Source organism: Notothenia rossii, assembly GCF_949606895.1.
Source record: "Notothenia rossii genome assembly, chromosome: 7".
Classification (NCBI taxonomy): domain Eukaryota; kingdom Metazoa; phylum Chordata; class Actinopteri; order Perciformes; family Nototheniidae; genus Notothenia; species Notothenia rossii.
This window is the reverse complement of record NC_136905.1, coordinates 66,315,314-66,336,982: the sequence shown is the minus strand read 5'-3', so window position 1 is coordinate 66,336,982 and position 21,669 is coordinate 66,315,314. Positions and strand designations below refer to the sequence as shown.

At 40.7% G+C, this 21,669-nt stretch overlaps 1 protein-coding gene across 4 annotated transcripts in view; it reads right to left on the bottom strand.

Annotated features, from left to right (window-relative positions):
- dlgap2a (discs, large homolog-associated protein 2a) overlaps positions 1-21,669 on the bottom strand; it is a 197,307-nt gene that overhangs the window by 129,432 nt on the left and 46,206 nt on the right. For 2 of the 4 annotated variants that reach the window (XM_079693772.1, XM_079693771.1), the window contains exon 1: positions 6,773-7,052. The exons of the other annotated variants lie outside the window; for them this stretch is intronic. The gene's annotated coding sequence lies outside the window, so the exon portion shown is untranslated. Of the gene's footprint in view, positions 1-6,772; positions 7,053-21,669 lie in introns of those variants that run through there. 4 annotated transcript variants of the gene reach the window in all.

The following is a 21,669-nucleotide window of genomic DNA, read 5'->3' as shown; positions in this document are numbered from 1 at the left end:
ACTAAAGTGAAACTTGATTTATTGTATTGCAGGGTCTGATTATTAGCTTGTTTATTTGTGAGATGCAGTGGCACAAAGAAAATGACTACTTTGTTTGGTAGTACTAGTAGGTACAAAAACACTGGTTTTCTTGTTCCAGTCTGTTACTGTCACTTTGTTTTTGACACTTTAAAATACTGCTATCCTACTAAAATGCTGTACAAATCAGATGTATTATGTAATAAAGAAACATTTTCCGAGTAAAAAAATATTTTATTGAATTTTTTTTTTTAGATTTCCCCCCCCCCCCCTTTATTATTCAATATCGCGATAAATACCGTACCGTGGACTTGTTATCGCGATATTATCGTACCGTGAGTTTTTGGTATCGTTACATCCCTAGTTCTGAGTGACACAGGCTGTCTTTATAGGAGGACATCAAAGCAGATTTACATTACAACAACATTCTGGGAGGCAAGCTGAGACCCCCTGGCACTGTATGCAAAACCATCACTCCATACAAGACAATGGGATATACAGATAACACCTTATCCTAACTTCCTTCCCCTCATCCTTCCTGTAGTGTCATAAAACCCCTTGCAAAAACATCTGTTGATCACTCACACACATTCAAAGGTCACTCCAGTGATTTGACCTAATCAGTCAAACCGTTGACATGACATTTTCAGAATACAGCAGTTTACATTTCATTAGATTTACACTGTATTAAGCTTTAGTACCATAATTTCCATCACACTCCTCAAATCCAACGGCTATTAAAGCCATCTAGCCACACCATATACAACGATACAGCATAAACCAAAATACACGTTTTCTAATAGCATATTTTAACAAGTGACACAACTATACATCATCTCAAACCAAAGACATAACTGTATATCCGTTAATGGACATCACTAATTGAACCTGATGAGACACAATAAGGACATAGGGTTAGCATTCTCAATGTTACTTATTCTTAATAGAGATATTCTGTAGCACTTCCTACTTGAGCCATAACCAAAGTACCTCACCTTGATGCAAAACCCTGAAGAACCTAAAAATCCAATACACCATTAATAATGCATTTAGACTATTTACATTGGAATTAAACATGAACAGTGTCCAATTGTGACACCTGCTGACCAAGAGCAACAATGCAGCCAATGAGAATCACAGAGAACTTCAGCATTTTTGGAAATATTTACCACTGTAGCTAATGTTGCAGCCGTTATATAATCGTAAGCTTGTTAAACTATGTGTGGAGACATGGTAAAGGAAGTTTATATGTTGTACTGGGTAGGCTAATTGATGCACAACATTGATATGTAAATGTACTTTTTCAGTACCAACAAAGGAGCAAATAGCCACCAGTGGATGCAACAATGAGTTTGCATAACTACAAAAACATAAGGTAATTTGTTATTGATGAGTGACTAAATTAGTCAATTTGAATTAGATCGCAGTGTAGTAAACATCAATATATGTATGTTCCTCTCAGAAAACAAGTCAATACACTTTGCAGGGATCTAAGAGACATAATCATGATCGTTATTAAACTCTTATGTGTGATAATAATGAGAGTGAATCTGGATTTGGCATGGCACTGTGTGAATTGGCTTGAGATAATGCAGTACGGAGCTCCTGAGAGACTGATGCAGGGATCAATGTGAAGGCAAAATAAGCTGCACTGTTGCGGCATCCCTCCACCCACACACTCCCCCTGCTCACTCGCATGTACGTAATCCAGTCATCTCTGCTAGAGGATGTGCGTACTGTATACAAGTGTGTGACCAGCGTGTTTCTGTGCGTGTTTGTTGACCACCTTTGCTATCCATCATTCATTTCTCTCCTTGTCATCCTTCCACCCCTCTTTTAATTCATCCTCTCCATCCCTCCCACCTTGTTTTGATCTCCTTCTCTCTCCCTCTCCCCCTCGCTCCCGGTCATATGCACCCATCTTTCCACCCACACTTGCGGATGGCACAAACGAGACCCTGAAAAGCAGCACAATTTTGGCGTGGGGTTATGCAAAAAGAATACAAGAAACGGTGCGGCACCACTGCCTAATGGTGTCTCCATGGCAACTAAGGGAGCAAGGCCCTGCGATGCAGTGTCATACTAACACAGGGTTTTAAAGCTTAGTGAATAAACTCGCTTTGTATGCTGCTGGGATAGGGTCAATTAAAAAAAGTAAAAGTAAGCCCTCGCTTTTTTACTGCATTCAACAAACTTTTAAAAAGAGAAATATCAATGCTTAACATTTTTTACAACACTTTTCCTTCTTTAACAACCCCTTAACATCCAGTTTTAAGTAGCTTTAATGTTAAAGCACCTTAATCCGCTCTGACAGAATCATACTCATCGTATCATCTTTTCCTGTATCATGTTTGTGTGCATCACACAAACTTGATACAAACAAACTACAAAAGATTATACAAATGTCCCCCCCAAAAATAAGCCTGACATATTTCATATGTTTGAGGAATCTTTGTTGTCACCCCTAACCCTAACCCTAACCTATACCAAGTGGTTGTTTTAATCCAGACCACAATTATTATCTGAACTTAACTTGGGTTTAACCGTATGCGTCAGTGTAAGATCAGAAGATCTTAGTTTTAACATTACATTTGTCAGTATTGGAATTGGCACACAGTATTTGCTGAATCTCCATTATGTTGTTTATTGCAATAATGTATGGTTGCCTTGTTTCTTTATGTAAAAGATAATAATAATGTACTATTATTAATGACAATTGCATTTCTTAGAACTTTCAAAAAACAAAAAGCCCCACATACTACATGAACCTTTACCGCAGGAAAAAAAGTCTTAGACACACACACGCAAGCCGATGCACACACACAAAATCACACAGTAGGAGAAGTTTATGCCAGAGCACACAACAGTTTATCATCCTGTGACTTGGTGTTTCAGAAGTGTGAAGGTGCGCCAGCAAACTACTGCTGGAGTTAAAGGGAAAAAGCATCGCAGCTGGAATAGCTTATTAGGGTGGAACTTTTAAGATGCAAGTTTGAGCGGAGGTTATTCTGTTTCAGTGAATGAGTCGTTTGGCTTGAATGCTTTACCTCTGGCACAGAGGCTGAGCTCTGGCACTGGCTCAGGATGCGCTGCAACCAAATATTCAATAGTCATATTCAAGGGAAAAGAGGAGGACAAAAAAGCAGGCATGACGCAGCGAGAAAGAGGGGGGAAGGGGCAAGAGTTGTAAGTGTGATGGTAAGTGCCAGTCACACGGAGAGTGAGAGGGATGTAAGAAAGAAGAGCTTTCTTCCGGTTTTTTTTCTTTTGGGCTCAGTTCAAAATTCCCCAACGGGAGAGCAGCTTGATCTTAAGAGGCGACTGGTGCCTCCTGCATGTTTGTGTGTGTGATTCAGTGTGTTTTATTCCAGAAAGAGAGGGACTGATGGAGTCAGTTGGCCACTGATTGAAGTGAAATCCATTATCCCAGCAGGCCTCACACTAACTGATACACGTGCAAAACAAACACACACACGCTAGCTGACTAAACTGACATCAGGCTGATCGTCTACAGCGAGTTGGTCGCTTTGGAACACCTTATTGACCAGCAGGGACTTAATGTAACCAGCCAGGCCACCATCTGTTTGTCCCACAAAAAGTTTAGCATCCATCCAGAGCTGTGGAGCATTATCCCTCGTCGACTAACCAAATAAATACCCTGCCGTAGCTCTCAACCATGTCAGCTGCTAAAACGATGATCCATGACAAATTAAACTTGTCCAAATTAAGCTGTCAGCCATTTTCCAACTCATTCTCCATTTCATTCAAAACACATTCCCTTCTCGAGGCTACAGATGTGCTTCTTTTTATTTATGTAACCCTTTCTCAGAGACACTTCACTCTCGTTCCAGTAGCTGGTCCCTACTGGACTGTGACAATATGCATCCTTAAGCTGTGCAAATCAACACGAGTGGCCCTCAAACCATGAAATCGGAGCTCTGCCAACATCATTTTGTTAGCGTGGAGATGCGAGCTGAATAAACGTCATCAGCGTCTTCAAAAAGCACTTAACTACCTGCAAACGTTCACAACCCAATACGCTTTTTAAAGAACCCAGGCCATCCTCCGCTCACTTTAAAATGTGCATCTCCAGGCATTCTGCACACATTGAATTCATTTCTCCGTGTCACAGTTGTAATAGATGTTTCTAATTTACGTGCTATTCATGTGAAATTATGTAGATCAGTATTGCAATAGGCTGATGGCAATGTTCCATGTATAGTCTCACAGCTACATGTGGAGATGTGGGGGGAAGCTCATTTCCTCCGATTTGTTTACAGTGGACGGCTGTTTTCTTCGTTTGTCAGCTTCACTGTCAAAAGATGGGAGTCCACTGTCCCAGATATCCACTGTGAGCCGCCAAGAACGCTCCAGATGCTTCTCCTTCATCTGTGCATTCTTTAAATCTGTGTCCTATGTTAATACTAATATGTTTATTTCCTCATTCGCTTATTCTGAGAATCACCTGTTTAATTCAGAAGCTTGTTGGCAGTGTGCACCAAATGGAAATAGAAAAAACATGTTGCATGGTCACAGCTCGGCTGAAATGTACTGCGGCCTTAAGCAATCTAAACCTGACATACACATGGGCCATGTTAATCACTGTGAGGAAAACGCATTATGCAAGCAAGCTGTTTGTGCGATCAAATTGAGCCGCTACTCATTCATCTTGCTTGAAAGTAAATTTGACAGCCTCGTTTTCATCAGGACAACAGCTGTATCCCCCGTCAGGCTGCTGAGAGGGACAAACCCAACACAGCAGGTGTATGACAAGACAATCTCTACCTTGTCATAATCCGCCAGGTTAATAAATACTCTATAACTAGAGTGCTTAAGTTTCGTAATTCCACTTAATGGAGGATGGTGGGTTATTTTAATGTTGATGTGCACACACCCATAAAGAGTAGCTGGGTGTGATTCTGATACTACTGCAAAGTGCTCAGTCATTTGCTCAAAAGCAATGACAGTTATGGTGGTTTGAGCTTGCATTTGAATTTTTGAATTAATAAGGAGCCATGCTTCATGAGAGCGCAGACCATGGATTGAAATTCACTGCACTCCCCCAGAGCTGTGACACTTAGGGTTGGTCCTATACTTCCAGCTCCTTGATTCCGTTTCACTAATGCAATTGTCGTGTTTCTTCCCATGCATGTCAAAATGAAGGATGCAAAAGCAGCACTTGCATTAAGCAGGAACACGCACACCTTTGTAATAAGTTACTCTTCCAGATGACGGGAAATAGAGTTCTGGCTCAATGACACTTCAGCAAGACAGGAGATTGCTTTCACTGTAAGTCCTTTTCCTGGCTGGTTTACACACATATAGATACAGTTGTATGATACACATGTAGGAGAAGCCACCATTGAAACTGTCATTCTAATTAATTAATGAGCCACAGGAACCTCTGGAGGTTTATACTTGTTTAGACTAAACATACTGTGTCCATTGCTAAAAACTGGGGAACCCTCATTTAAATAATACCTAAAGCACTATATCCCCAGCTTATGGGCTTAAGTGATCCAGATGTTCAAGTACGAAAATCCAAACGTCAGACACAGGCTTTTTTTCCATCAGATAGGTCCACCTGCACCTGCAAAACCACCACACACACAGCTGGAAGTTACTTTCGATTACAAGCATCTGTTCAAATATTACAGGTAGATAGATGAAGAGCCTCTATAAGCAGGCCTTCTCTGTCTGTGACTGAGCAACACACTTTGGTGGGAGAGAGTGTCTGCACTGCAGCAGTGGACATGGACGTCCAAAGCTTCTCCCTCTAACTGGCTGCAGTGTCTCCGTGCTTCAGCAAGCAGGCTGATTTACACCGGGAGGGGGGGCGAGGACCCGGGAACCCAGGTTGTAAATCGTCACCAAGTCGCCACCCACAGTCCAATGCCACCCAATACCGGATGAAGAGACTGCACTGTGCCTTGGACGAGTGTTTCCCAAAAGAGAGTTGACGTCACAACCACGGTCGAGGGACGAGAGAAACGGTACATAGTCTTGAAAGGGAAACAGACACTCACACATGACAGTGGATGCCCATATATGCACTCTCTCCTTGAGACACTTCATTCAAAAGAACAACATGAAATACGCCCACTCAGAGCTCAACCTTGCATGTGAGTTTACGCATACAGCCTCCCACACAAACGCATGTACGTGCACACACACTCAGTGTAGTGTGTGCCCTCGATGCTGTCATAGAATCTCCTTGTTATCATCGGTGCTGCACTGCCCTCCGCACACACTACGTACACAGGATTTCCCTCAAGAAGAAAAAAAAGGTTGCTGCACTTTTTTATACCCCAGCCCACATCTCAAGACACACACTCAGAGACTCAAATACATATTAACAGAAGCTACCACCACTCCCTGACACCTCATATACATTTAATTATGGATGACTGAGTTTAGAATATGGATATGATGTACAGTAAGAGAGGGCAAACATGGCTAAACCTGCTTCAATATTTAAAAAGAGCTAATGATTTCAAGTTGCTGCAGTACATCATAATTTATTGCAGAGCTCTTAGGCAAAAATGATGCAAGCTCAGAGAACATAAGTGATCTATTGTAAAGCATATATTTCACATACACACTATGCCATACATGGACTTGTTTACACACAACTTCTGCCAGAATATAATCTCATTTAAAATTCCCCCTCAGGGGTAAACAAGCAAAAGACGCTTCTGTGTTATCCACAACATCAGACGCAGAATAAAAACATCAAGCCACGGAATGAACTTACCTGACACAGTCTAAAAGCAGGAGGTATCAAAGAGCACAAGCTTCTCTGTCACCCGGAGACAGCAGGACATCACAGAGTCATATGTGCAGGAGATGTTGGATCAAACACTTCCTGAGCTCTTCCCTTCTCATCTCGTCTATCCTATGACTTTTCCCCTCACATTTATCCAGACCCCTCAAGTAGGAGAGAGGACGGCAAAAGAACGAGGGATGGAAACGAAAAGAAGGGTGTGAAAAATGACACCGAGATGCTCAGATCTCCTCCACTGAGACGAGTTGCGAGCGCAGCGTGAGGACCTTCCACTGCAGCAGAGCAGAGAAGCGCGCAGAGAGAGAGGGAGAGGAGAGGCAAAAACAGGCATTCGCTGCTGCTGCTGGTTCCAACAGCGTGGTTGGAGCAAAGATACGGGAGTGGAGTCGGGATCCTGGATTTCTCCTTTACCGTGCGAACAGATGGAGAGTTATGAAGAGAATGGGTGAGAGACAGAGGAGAGCAACAGGGATAGTTAGAGGCTTTTTTTGCTTTATTACATGGCAGCAAGCAGACACTATCTCTGTGCTATTCCTGTCTTGCATTACACCTAATATTTGGTATCCCCTTCCTCGCTCTACTACTGCATGTTAACCACCATTCTCCAGCTTCTTCTGTGTCCTTATCTACAGTATTGCCGTGGATAAACTCTTACACATTGCATCTCAGCAAGAGCCCTTCCAAAACGTCTCCTTTTCCTCCAGAATGACATCATAACCGCTGATAATGACTGTCTTATTATTTTTTCTCTAAATGCCTGCCTTTCTCTTTCTTTCAGTCAACAATAATGTGTGACATAATTATAAAATAGTTTTTTTTAACTTATATTAAAAATATATATTTATTTGTAAAATGTGAGGAAGAGAAAGGAGTGCACAGTGCATGATGTTATATTAAAGTTACATAACTGGCCAATTTTCCCACAGAGTATTAATACGAGGCTTCAGAGTGATCAAAGCAAGGTGAATTGTAAAGGGAATACTCTCTAATAATGTGGTGCATTTAGATAGCTATCAGTCTCTGTTATGGGGCGATTGGGCCACCTGCTAAAGTGCCTTGGTGTAACAGGGGAGCAGGCTTTTAGTGGGAGTCCTTCGGCCCCAGCAGGGCCCAAGGTCGCTTGGCAGAGCTGCTTGCCGGCAGCCCAAATCCTTCAATGATTAACAGTGGCAGACAGGATGGAGCAGCTGTCAATCCAGATCTATAGTGTCGGCAGAGAGCCCGGCCAGCCAACAGCCGTGCATTCCAACGCTGCTCGACCAGGTAGAACTGGGATTTATGAGCCCATTGAAAAAATCCATTCCCCCAGCACTGGAAAGGTGGGTACATGCATAATACTGATAATGTTCCCTGCCTTGTTCACGTACAAATATTCAAGAGAACAAGGGATGAGAGGGAGGAGAAGGTGGGCTGTCTGGGTTGAAAATTAGGCTGTGCTTCTATCAGATGGGTTGATAGGGAGATATCTGTTGGATTAATATAACTCGGTTATATTTAGCTGTAATCACATAGTGATTCAGTTTAAAAATCATTATTTTATTTAGAAGTCCAGTTGTTCACTGGTGTAACTTGTTGTTTCTTTAAGAATTATATTTCATTCACCTCCCTTTCTCCCGTAAGGTAAATTAACTAATATTACAATCAGTGGAAATTGCAGCCCATGAAACATTCAAGACATGCCATTGAGGGCACAGTTAGTCATCAAGTCAAAAACACCCCAAAGTGATAGTTTTCTATAATGATGATTTGATCCATTAGGTCTCTAAAAGACTTTCATGCCGTTCATGTGTGCAGGCAGCCAGCAGTGAATACTCCAATGCTTCTGCTATGTGCCCAGAAATGAATGACGTCATCACCAAAAGCAAGACATGTGTGTCCTCTGTATTTTCCAACTGTGAGAGGTGAACACAAACATATTTGTAATTTGTAAGAGCCATTACTGAGTATATGAATTATCAGCGGTGTTAAGATTAACTGATGATCGGAAAATCTTCTACAATTCTTCTAAAATATTTTACACAATCACCTGCATGAAATTTGAAAAATAAATGTTTAAGGATGCCAAACATCGTCTGTGTGTCATCAACTCACTACGTTCCTAAAAACACAACCGCTTTAAACCAAAGAAATTTCAGGGGATTAGTGCGCTGATCTGCAAGTTAAGGGGTCAGCATTTCGATTGTATCTTCTGATGCTTCAAGATGCTTAACCCCAAATTGCTCCTGTAAGCATGTGTACGATATTGATTGTATGAAAGTTGCCTTGGAAAAATAGCTTCAGCTTAATAATATATAATGCAAGTCAACACAAGGCAAGTTTTTAAAAGACAGGCTGCACACCTTTAACCTTTTCAGTAAGGTAACAAACTTGTTTTACTGTCCCCCTGCTGCTGTTTACCACCACTCGTCTCGTTCTTTCCTATGAGAGCTGCTCATTAGCGCATTAAGACAAAATGGCCCAACTTTGTCAAACTTCACAGATTACCCGTCATGCTTGGCTGTCAGAGCAGAAGTACCCATATGTGCAGTCACATTAGCAGCTAATGTCACTTGTAAATGACCCCTAGTTTCTCAGAGTTGAGGGAAAAGCAGTTACTTAAGCCTTGTGCTGTTTAACTTCAGGGATATACGTATGTGCCCATACAGCTTTATTGTAAAACACTTCATTCAGAAGGATGACACTGACGCAGTAAAGCTTCCCAAAATTAACGCATTGGCTGATTCCACTAACTGTCCCGAACTCTGTTGGACTTCTCCATGTGTCACTTCCACAGGTTTTTAGTGTTACAGTAGGCGAGACCACCGGGATTGTAACATCCCAAATTGCAGCCGACACTTCTAATTTGAACAAAACAGAAAACAAATAAAAATGTATGCTATTAATTTACATTGTAAAACTTTTCATAATAACATTTTAATTTTCTGTGAATTAATCATGTGACCTGTTTTGATCCCCTCAAATAATTTGAATCAGGAATCGATGAGAACAGGAACCGATGAGCAAGATGAGGATCATTACCGGAATCATTCAAATACAAACACAAATTAAGTAAACAGAAGTATTTTAGTGAAAAATCTTCTAGGGAGGGGCTTAAGAGTTATAGGCATTTCCCTCTCATGATTACTTCTGTCGGTTTGCCATTTTCTGGTATTTCTGATTCAGTTTTAGAAAAATACAATTGTTTAATTTATTGAATTGTATCTTGCTTTTATAATCAATAAGTAAATTACAGACAGAATGCTCAATTAGATCAAAAGTCAAAAGCTACACTTTTAAGTAATCTTATGTAAGCCTCTCAGCCATCCTTTTTCTTCCCCAAAACAATCCACCTTTCATTTTGCCCTTCTTCTTGATCTCTCCCCTCTTCCATCTCCTTTTTTTTCCTCAGGTATTATCAGTGTCTGAGCTCTCCACCTCCTGAACGTACAATACCTCCACTCTTCTGTGTCGGCTGTTTCTCGGTCGGCTGGAAAATCAGGCCCTCCTCTTTGTGTATAACAAATCTCATCTCACCAAAATATTAATTTCACGGGTCGCTGTCCCATACAAGACAATATCCACACAGGGAGAGGCATTAAGCATTATCCCCTTCTCTATTCAAATTGGAAACAGCGAAGTGGGGCTGTGCCAGAGATATCAGCCTCCTGCTGCACGCGGCCTGTCCTTGTAATGAGGTTGCAGCCGCGTCTAAACTATTAATTCTTGTCATTCAGCAGCTGACCTTATCATTGCTCTCCGATGACTTTGGCTTAACTGCGTTCAGAGGAGACACGGCTCGCTTTTCTTGTTGTGTCGAACTGATGTGCTCTTAACAGTTTGTCATCGTTCAAAAGATACACATACCACAGCCCATGGGGTCACCTCACTGCTGAAGGTGTTGTCAAGGAAAGGACAGAGCTCTTATCCTCGTTGTAAAACACATCAGCCTCCCAGGGAATCCAGTGTGTAGAGCGTACATCAACTTATTGAAGACATGTTACTGGTTTTCCCTAATCCGCATCTTGTTTAAACTCCTCTGCATCTCATCAGTACTTTTCCCTGAGTAATATAGTGCGAAATTCTTGATTTTTTAAAAACCATAATTTTTCAAAATAGTCAATGATAGTATTCATGGGGAGCCTTTTTGTTTTTATAATCTGAAATGTGCCTTCTTTACAATTGTTTTTCAAGTTAAGCGTGTATTCTATAGTCAGCTAGTCTGAGTGATATCGGCCTCAACGTTTTTTGCTGCAAAACAAGTTTGCTTTTATTCTGAATCAGTCATAGGAAAAACAATATCTTTACCATTGGGAATGGCGCTGACAGAAGTAAAAAAATAAAGCACCTGTAAAACAAGACATGGCCATTTTTTGAGTTATTTGACAGGGGATCAGTTTTTTAGATTGCAGGGAGTAATAGAACATGAAGGAGTTGTCACAGTGAGCTGTTGTTTGATGAGTTTTTAAAAGACAGGCTGCACACCTCTAACCTTTTCAGTAAGGAAACGTGTTTTACTGTGCCCCTGCTGATGTGTACTACCACTCATATCAGTATTAGGGCTGTACCCGAATATTCGACTATTCGAATATTCGTTCGTTGGCCAACTATTCGGGTTTCAATTTCACTATTCGGATATTCGGTTTTTTTTTTTTATATTATTTTTTCTTCTAAATGTATGCTATTAATAAAGGCGAATTGCCATATTCTTATACTATATTTATACTTTTGAATTGCACTGTTAAAATGAGGAAATATATACAATCTCAGCCTGTGCTCCTGACATCGCGTTCACTCACAGTCACTGACGGCCCGTCTACACTACAGGCATCAAAAGATCTTGAAGCTGGGCGTGTCTGAGGCTTGGCGATTTCTCGCACCCAAGGCAACCAACAACCAATCAGGAATCTCCCGCCCGCCCCCGGCATACAAAGCAAAAAAAAAAGCCCGCTTCTTCATCTTAGGGCGACTGTGGCTGTGAGGGAGTGTGGTCGTCTTTCAACCAGAAGGTTGTGGGTTCGATCCCAGCCCATGCAGTCAACATGTCGATGTATCCTTGGGCAAGATACTTAACCCTGAGTTGCTTCCGATGGCATGGCCAACGGTGTGTGAATGTGTGTGAATGTTAGGTCCTAGAGTAAGGTACACTGCTCTGTATGAATGGGTGTGAATGGGTGAATGACATGTAGTATGTAAAGCGCTTTGAGGGGTCTTAAAGACTGGATAAAGCGCAATATAAGTACAGTCCATTTACCATTCAACGAAGTAAACTGGATATAAACTCCCCAAACAGTTGAAAACCTACCAGTTTCACAAACTGTCTCTGCCACCTCCCACCATGCCTGGTTCCTCCGGTTTAGTTCCCGGTAGGTGAACAGAGTACAGTCATACAGATACAGGACTGGGACACTTGCCACGGCAATGATTAATTTATCCTCCATTTTATGACATATGGAAAATAGTCAAGACCTGCGGTATCAGCATACACGCGGTTTGATTGGCTAGCGCTTTTACTGGCGGGGATTGCATAAACGGGATTTGATTATCGAGCCTCAAAAGTTAAACATTGTTCAACTTTTGATACCGATAGATGCTCGTGATGCTTGCAAAGCCATGCCATGCTCCCCACAATGCAGTTCGGCGAAAAATAAAAATCTTCTACGTCACCCCATTCAAGTGAATGGGCGAAGCGTTGAAAGCATTTTTCGATGCCTGTAGTGTAGACGGGCCGTAACGCAAACCGCACGCTTCACCTCGCTTCACCTCGTTTCACCCACAAAATGCCGAAGACTTCAGCTGTGTGGGACCATTTTAAATTGGACGACGGTAAGAAGAATATGTGCCAAATATGCGATAAGAAACTGGCCTACCACGGTGGCACAACAACTCTGAAAAGTCACCTGGATGCTGTAAGTAGTAGCCTAGCTTAGCTTAGCTGTTGTCAAGTTGCCATGATGAAGCTGCTTTATCCGCCGTTTAAACAGTAACGTTACACATGATAAAAACGTGCACTTACTTTGCTTGGAAAATAGTTGCAAGCAAGCTACAGAATTGTTTTTTTATATTAGTTTTTTTAATTTTATCCGAATAGTGAAAATAATAGGAGTAATGTGGGAACATCTGGGGCTAAGGCAATGGCATAAAGTTGAGTAGCTCAGCCTAATAATAACTGCAACGCATCCCAGCCATCAACATCCTCAACAATACAGCAGACCCTACAGTTTCCCTACAGAGGACACATTTAGTTTTAATGTTTGCGAGTACTGAGACAATAAATAAATATAAATCGTAATAGTATGCTCTTTCTGCGCTTCTGCTTAACAACGTGTTGTCAGGTGTCTCGGATTAGGAGCGTGTTATGAAACCTTTTTGAAAAAAAAATTCTTTTTGAAAAAATTCTTCTTTTGAAAAATGTTTTTATAAAAAAAAAATACAAATCTCTCCGCACCGAATATTTGAATATTCGCTGCTGATTACTACTGAATGTCCGGAGCCCGAAAAATGGTATTCGGGACAGCCCTAATCAGTATATCAGATCACTCTTCATCAAAGTTGATTAGTTCACTGTACTGCAAAAAGATACATATGTTGCATCACTGAAAAAGTAGTGGTACTAGTAAGGTACATGCAAAAACACTGCCTCGTTGACACAAAGAAACAAAAGAGAAAAAAGGAAATTAGAGAGAGGAGGAGATGGGCACCATGGATGTATAATAATATAATATAATATAATTTCAGGTCTCCCTTGAAAAAGAGATCAATTATCTCAATGGGATACACCTGGATAAATAAAGGTTTGAAATGAAATGAATAAGAAATGGCTACAGTGTGGGAGGTGGGGTCTCGTTCTTTCCTATGAGAGCTGCTCATTGGCGCATTAAGAAAAAATGGCCTAACTTTTGAGATAGCGAAACTTCACAGATTACCCGTCATGCCTGGCTGTCAGAGCAGAAGTACCCGTATGTGTATTCACAGAGCATGCGCAGTTGATTTGCCCCTTAAGCACCGCCCCCCGAGCTCCCACTCTCGGCTCACTAGAATGAATGGAGAGAGAAAATAAATCTAGATCCGGCTTTTAGTGCATTTTCCAACTTTAAGGACCGAATTATTCTAATAAGGGCTACAAAATAGTTCATGCTGGGTAGTTTATTTAGTTAAACAAAAATGATCCACCGATTTACAGACTTCTCTTTCCCAATGTTAGTCAATGGGAAAAAGTCGTTTTGGGCCGGGTGACGTCAAGGACTGATACGGAAGTTGCAGTACCGTCCATTTGGACACAACGAATATTGGCACACAGTCCGGCGCACTTCCTGGGGGCTTGATGGGCACGCGCTAATAATGAGGTTTTGCTTCTATCAGATGGGTTGATAGGATGACACCTGTTGGATGAGTACCCAGCTAGTGGGAAACGTTCTCACAACTTTGGCTAACATTACCTACAGGTTCTAAGAATGTTTTAAAGAAACGTTTTAATATGATGTTCAAAGAACCTTTTTAGGATGTTTATTATTTCAAATAATGTTCCGAAAAGGTTTAAGGTTAACTAAGACATAATGTTTTAACTGCAACATTCCGAAAATGTTTTCAGGATGTTATTGAGGCCTGAGATGACAGTAAGTGTTTTATAAAATGTTCCTTTAATGTGATATGTTAACAAAGGTGGAATGTTTTGCCTGCAACATTCTAAGGATGTGTTTAACATTAAAGATGTTCTTTATAAAACGTTCCCTCAATGTTACATAATAACAAATGAAGAACGTTCTCCAAGAAACATGAAAATGTTTCAGGATGTTATTCTTTTTTATAAAACGTTCCTGTGATGGCAGATATTAACACGGTCATGGTCAACGTCAGATTTATTTCTAGAGTGCTTTAAAAAACAAACTTGTTGCATTTGTTTGAAAAGGCTGTTTTAAAAAAAATCTAATGCCACCATATTTTCCTTTTGAAAAAAACAAACAAGCACGTAATTCATGATAAGTTGTAAGCAGATATTTCATGTTTGCGGTGGCATGTGTGAGTTCCCAGCTAGAAATGTTTGTTACCATTTGTTGTTCTAGGAATGTTTTCAGCGGGACGTTTTATTTTGGTTCCCAGAATGTTCTTGTGAAAGGTAGGATAACGTTCTTTAAAAACATTCTTGAAATGCCTGGTAATGACCTTTTTAAGATGTTATTGATAACCTTCTTAAGATATTTTTGATAACCATTTTTAGAACATTATGCCCTACTGTTCTTAAAATGTTTTCAGCAGGACGTTTTAGTTTGGTTCCTAGAATGTTCTTCTGAAAGGTAGGATAACGTTCTCTAAAAACATTCTTAACATTTTTGGTGATAACTTTCTTAAGATGTATTAGCGCATTGAGACAATGAATAGGACGTGTAAAAAGGAATTTGAAGGGCCAATATTCACTCACATCTACTTATAATCACACTAAGGTATGTAGGCCCACAGTATTCATAATATAATTTGTGTAAAATATCCGAAAATAATCACACTTTTTCCTGACTATAAAGGTTGTGTCTCGTATGTAGGTTCTAACTGTAGGATAAGCTATCTGGCCGTGTGTGGTTTGTGAGGGCTGCGTATAAACAGTGTCCGCTGTTTATGCATATTGGATACAAATCGTTATTGCACCCTTTAGATTTGAGACCGACAGACATATAGAAGAACGGACCGACTGTCACTGCTCGTCCCTGAAACCCCTGTTAGTGTTTGTATGTGTTTGTTCCTACTGTGTGTCTCTCTCCCTGCCTGCTGGTCTGCTCTACACGGCTGGGAGCAATCTCCAATCAACCTCACCTGCAACCTGCTCATCAGCCACAAGCCTGCAGCCTGCACTCATTCTCTGCCGGATTGTTGCTGTGACGTTTTTTTGCGTGCCGCACTAGCTTTTTACCAGCATATTCTTTGACAACTTTGCCTGATTTTGCCTCACACTAATTTGTATGTCTCTCCCAGGAGGAATCCAAGGCCTTCCACACTCCCAAGACCAGCCAGGCCTCTCTACCCACCCTGGAACAACTGTTTCCCACTGCCGCCATAACCAACCTCCAGTCCCAGCTCCCCTTTTCTAATAAACAAATGTTACTTTCGCCAACTGATTCCAAGTCTGATTCTGGGTCCCCTCCAGTACATGTGACAGTGACTTGTACTAGCTGCTGGCCGCATTTATAAAAAAAATAAAATACTTCTGATAAAGCGGAACGATAAAGCAAGTTATCGTACTCGAAAATAATAACATTCTGGCAACATAAAACAATCTAACTTGCAGCTGAAAACGTTTTAAGAATAGTATGGCATAATGTTCTAACAATGTTATCAAAAACATCTTAAGAAGGTTATCAAAAACATCTTAAGAAAGTTATCACCAAACATTTTAAGAATTTTTTAAGAGAACGTTATCCTACCTTTCAGAAGAACATTCTGGGAACCAAAAGAAAACTTCCCGCAGAAAACATTCCTAGAACAGTGAATGGTAACCTTCTCAGAATGTTTTTAGAACCAAACATTTCTAGCTGGGTATTTGCTCAGCACTATTCTTATCTTTAGCTGTCAATCACTTGTCAACTCAGTTTTTTAACAATTAAATGTTGATGTCCAGTTTTTCCCCAGTGAAACTTCTGGTTCGCCTCCCTTTACACAGGTTTTTTTTTTTAAACACCACAGAAAAAGTAAATCAATATAACTTTTATTTCAAAATGTGCTTTGACTACATACAGCTGATATCTCAGAGCACATGCTATGATACCTGTGTGATGTAATTACCATAATTGTCCCTAAATTGGCAAAGCTACTTAAGAGACACAGGTAATACTCCTGGTGGTTACCGAATGTACTTTTATATTTAAAAAATCATTAGAATGGCTCAAGTCAAAATACCTGGATTCACCTCTATCAGTTTCTTTCACTAAAACAAGTTGGGATGGGAATTAAGAATTGGTATCCATTGAGAACCGGTTCCTACTGTAGCTTGATGATGGTTTGAAATCTGACTTTAATCCCAAATATTAATGCTTTACGGCAATTCTGACTATCTGACATTACACCCGTGTCATGTTTCAGTTTGGTTGTAACTGGAGCTATGATAGAGACAAACAATGCTTAGTAACCCGGTGCTAATAAACCTGTATGTAATCATTTTCAAGCAACAACTTATCAGGAATCGATCAAGGAATTGATAGAAAAAACGAGGTTGAAAAGATGAAACAATAATGGAATCCATGTTTATCAATTAACATCCTTAAAATACAGCATAAAAAATCACATTGGATTTTTTTTTTTACACCAATATCTAACATCCAGCTGTAACACACACATACACCACTTTGACACACTACAGAGCATCAGTTGTGGTTGTGTGTTTCCTGCACAATGTCAAAACTACTAAACTACTGTGACATTCAATGTATCCGAGAGGAAATATCTAAGTCTATCAGACAAATCATATCCAGAGTTAATGTAATACTGTGTCTGTATTCCTGGCATATCTGGCTCTGCTTGCAGCTGGATAATGGCTCTCCTAGTTTATCTGCTTTCTCTGATCTCATTTGCCGTTACGTTTTGTTTTTGCCTTGTGTAAATGGTGTGTGTGCGTTATGTAACTACTTACTAAACAGTGCTGTAGTTATTCAAGGTGATATCGCCCACAGTATACATGGATGTATGATTCTTTTTTTACACCCTCACAACCCGCCAATATGTCTACATTACACTGCTGTACATCGATCCTCACCTCAGCTTCACACCGGGGAATAAAGCAGCTTCAGAGTGTTGGAATCATTTACAGCAGCCTTTAAAGATACAGGAGGCTGTCGGCGGACTGACGCTGTCTGAATGGGTCCGCCATATTCACAACATCCTCAGGCTATGAGAGTAGTGTACTGCAAACAATAGCGTTTAACCCAGATTCATCTTGCATGTCATTCTCTCATTCACGTCTCCAGCCGCCTGCATGTTGACTGGGTCAACACAGGGCTTGGTGAATGACGCCTAGTTAGGCCCTTAGAAAAACAATGTGCTGAGTAAGGCACGTCGTTCTGTTTGCAGTTTAGCAAAGCGCAATAAATGACTTTTCCCGAAGGTAATAACACAGCCAACAAAGACAAATGTGTGAGCGAGAGCCTTCAGACTCCAGACACCTAACAAAGAGTCTTGCCTCTTTATAATGTGCTCACACATGCAATCACACACTTGACACACAGGTTGGAAATATTGTGTTGGAAACTAATGGCTGGGCGATTTGATAAAGCTGTTTTCATATTTCTTTCATGTTGTTTATGCCGCTCAGTTTCTTCGACTGTGTCAACTTGGTGCTATTTGTTTCCACTACTGACGACTGACAGTTCAGAGATTGGGTTTGGTCTTATATTGTAAAACCAGGAATGTTTGACATTTTCAAATTACATTTTTCAACCTGTGGTCCTTTAAAGCAACTTGATTTGACACGAACTGAACAGAAACTAAATAAACCCTATGGTAACTTCCCTGCATTTACAGTACAGTCTTTTCTTAGCTGTTGCGACCATTTAAAGCACTTTACAATGCAAGTCAAATCTTCCCATTTACATTCGCATTCATATAAAGTGCCAGCTGCTCATCAGAAGTGAAACATTTTCACAGACACCGTTGGCCATGCCATGGGGAGCGATTTGGTCTTCAGTATCTTTCCCAAGCACACTTCAACATGTTAACCCAAGAGGCAAGGGATTGAACCACCAATGCTTTGATTGGCGGACAACGCTAGCTCCTGAGCCGCCCTGATTATACAAGTATTGGGGATTATTTTTCTGTTGATCTATGCTATGCAATGCAACGATGAAGAGGAAAAAATGTCTGTGTAAACATGGTGCATTTCGTTTCAATTTGTACCCCTTCTTGTCTTTGACTCTAACTGTGACAATGATAATCACCTCCATTGTAATTATTACAATGATATATTTTCTTTCCTTTGTTGGTTCAAATTGAAGACTTTTATTAAACAGATTAAGGGAAGCCTTATGGATAATGTTCACCACAACATTAGCAGGAAAATGCCCATTTCACTCTGGACTGCTTCATCAGAGCCGGACATCCCTCCCCTGTGTGTCCTGCAGTTTGTGATGAGCTTCGTAAATGATGCGTGTGCCTACTCAGAATCCTGACTCAGCAGGCCGCTTTGTGGCACTAGCCCAGTAGAAAGGAGTCCTTCAGCACTTTGTCTCTGATTCATTTAAATCATTACTTCCTTTAAAACACTGTGGTGTTGGGTGAAAGTTTACGGCCAGGAGACATCAGAGGTGTAAATCAGAGGTGGTGCCGGCCCCTCTGCTGTGGCATCATCGAAAATATGATCAACGGTCAGCCCAGTGGGGGAAGGTTTCTTGTTGACAGTTTATCTTCTGAATATTAAAGATGACAGGAAATGAAACAATAAATGCAAGCTAGCAATGCCTCATTATTGTACTGCTGATGAGTAGTTATAGCTGAATATGCTTTGTTAAGTCTTTCTAAACTTTATGCTTCAATGGAAAACATTATCGCTCAACGCTTTCTTCTCTGGGTTGCCCTCTTGCCCTTTTTGGTGCAGCTTGGGACAGTATTGGCAACTGGCGTTAGATTGAAATACAAATGTAGCCATTCTTGGTTCTGGGACAAAAACTGTCTTTTGATCTGAGATCATACTTCTAAAAATTGTTATCAGCCATTGAATTGGACTTGGCCTTTTTTTATTACCATATATTGACATTCTGCACTATTTTGTTAACTTCACCCTGTTCTGGTGCTACTTGTCCAAGAGTGCGATTTTATCAGTTCAAAGGGTTCCAAACCTTGACTAATACAAGAATCCAAATCTGCAATGGTGTTCACTAGCTCCAAGGCACTGTTAAGACATAGTACTGAGTTCAAGTCCAGATGGGGTCCCTTTTTCCTATGTCCTTCCCACTCTCTTGCTTCCCATTTCCTGTCATAGCCATACTGTTGGCACCATTTTCAAAGCATAAAAATACCCCCAAAAATAAGGTCCCTTCAAGACAGCAAATTATTCATCGGAATAACAAAAGTTTCTACTCATACCATTCTAGCCCTGAGCTTGAATACAGTTCTCACAATGAACCGTTAATAGAAATTCGGCAAAATACAAATTGGGTACAGGAGAAATACAAAAGGTTACAATAATATCATCTAAATGTATATGGCATTGCAATTATGAAAACTTCTTGTGTTCTGCATCGGGGCCATGTGCATATTATACAACATAATGTACAACACACTGTTTCATTTCCCCAGAGGAACTGGGGCTACTATTTAAATGACTGGTTTATCTATGAGCCACATGCATGCCTTTCTATACAGTCACATGGTCCCTTGGCTTTAACCTTTGAATGGCAGCTAATGTGTAAACACATTTTTTTGGGTAAAAAATAGAAAATATCCCAGATGGGGAAAATGTATTTAATAGTATCCGAGCCATGGTTATAGGAAACGGCTAATCAAACACACGCAGCCATGCCAAGAGCATTTGCAGCTTTTTCAAACTCATAGAAGGCCATTTTGTCACCTGCAGTTCTCAAAAGGACCAAAATGTGCATTGTCAATGACGCATCGCTCCAATTACTCTTCCCTAATCTGACACAAACCTTGGGAAAGGACGCCGGTAATGGTGACAATTCTGTCAGGAGCTATTATTCTGTTCCCGAAAATGCAAGGGAGAGACAAATAATTTAATGTAGCACAAAGTGGAAAGAGAGCCTAGATGCATTGGAGAGAATGCAAAATTGTGATTATTGCACTGCCCGAGATGTGGTGATGTTAGTGGAACCAAAGCTGGACTTAATGAAAAGAGGGCACTGTATGAAGAAGAATAGCACTCGCACTGAAATTCAATATTGCTTTATGTTCACAAGTCGGGCTTCTGCGCAGCACTGCACAGATGGTAATGAGTGTGAACTATCTCATTCAGATGGGAAGAAGACTATAGTGAGCTCAATAAAGAGCAAATCAGGAAGAGAATGCGAAAAGGGTTGTGCCATTACAGGTCAGAATAATTCCAACACTGGTATCGAGTCTATATTACCAAACACCCCTGATGAAATTAACTGAATGAATAAGGTCAGTGACTTTCAATGCTTTGGTTATCATGGATACAAAATTAATATTTGATCACATGTGTAGGGCGGTGCGAATAGGATTGTAGTAAGAGCATTAATGAAGAAATATGCTTGTGGAAGTTTTTTAGCCAACAAATTGATGGTTGCAGGCTAGTAATGGGAAGTCTTATTTTAGTCTGACATGGACCCAATGTTTTAAAACACATAACACATTTTGAGGGTCAATCTTGCCGTTAAGTTAAACTGTAGAAGTACTGTCTGAAAATGAAAATGGGGTTGGCATACGGTTAAAGAGCAACTTCCAGGTTAAAGACACCTGTGAATAAATGTGTAGGAAAATGATGAATACACTAGATTTTCTAAAAAATATACAGAAATATACACTACAGTGACATCTGGCGTCGTTTTTGTAAGAAATGTTCACTTCCGGATAAAAAAGCCTCGGCACGTGACCTCCCACGTGTGACGTAACACGGGGGACACAAGGGAGAGAGCGGCCGGTGTAACGTATTAATAAACATGGATCCCAATGCTAGTTTCGATACAGAAGACACAGAAGAAGTTGAACATGAATATTCGAATGCATATGACGGACCACAACCTTATAATTATGAGCCCGCTAGGCGTCCAAGAGACCAGGAGCAGCCAAGGATTAGAAGAAATAACGGCCATCGGAGAGAAATTGAGCTGTGGTGTGAGGAGAACCAGTGGAGAACTGGGCAGCTATCTTGGTGAGTGACCGGCGTTAGCTACAGAATGTTAGCTAACGTCACATCACAACATTGTGAAGTTAGCTAT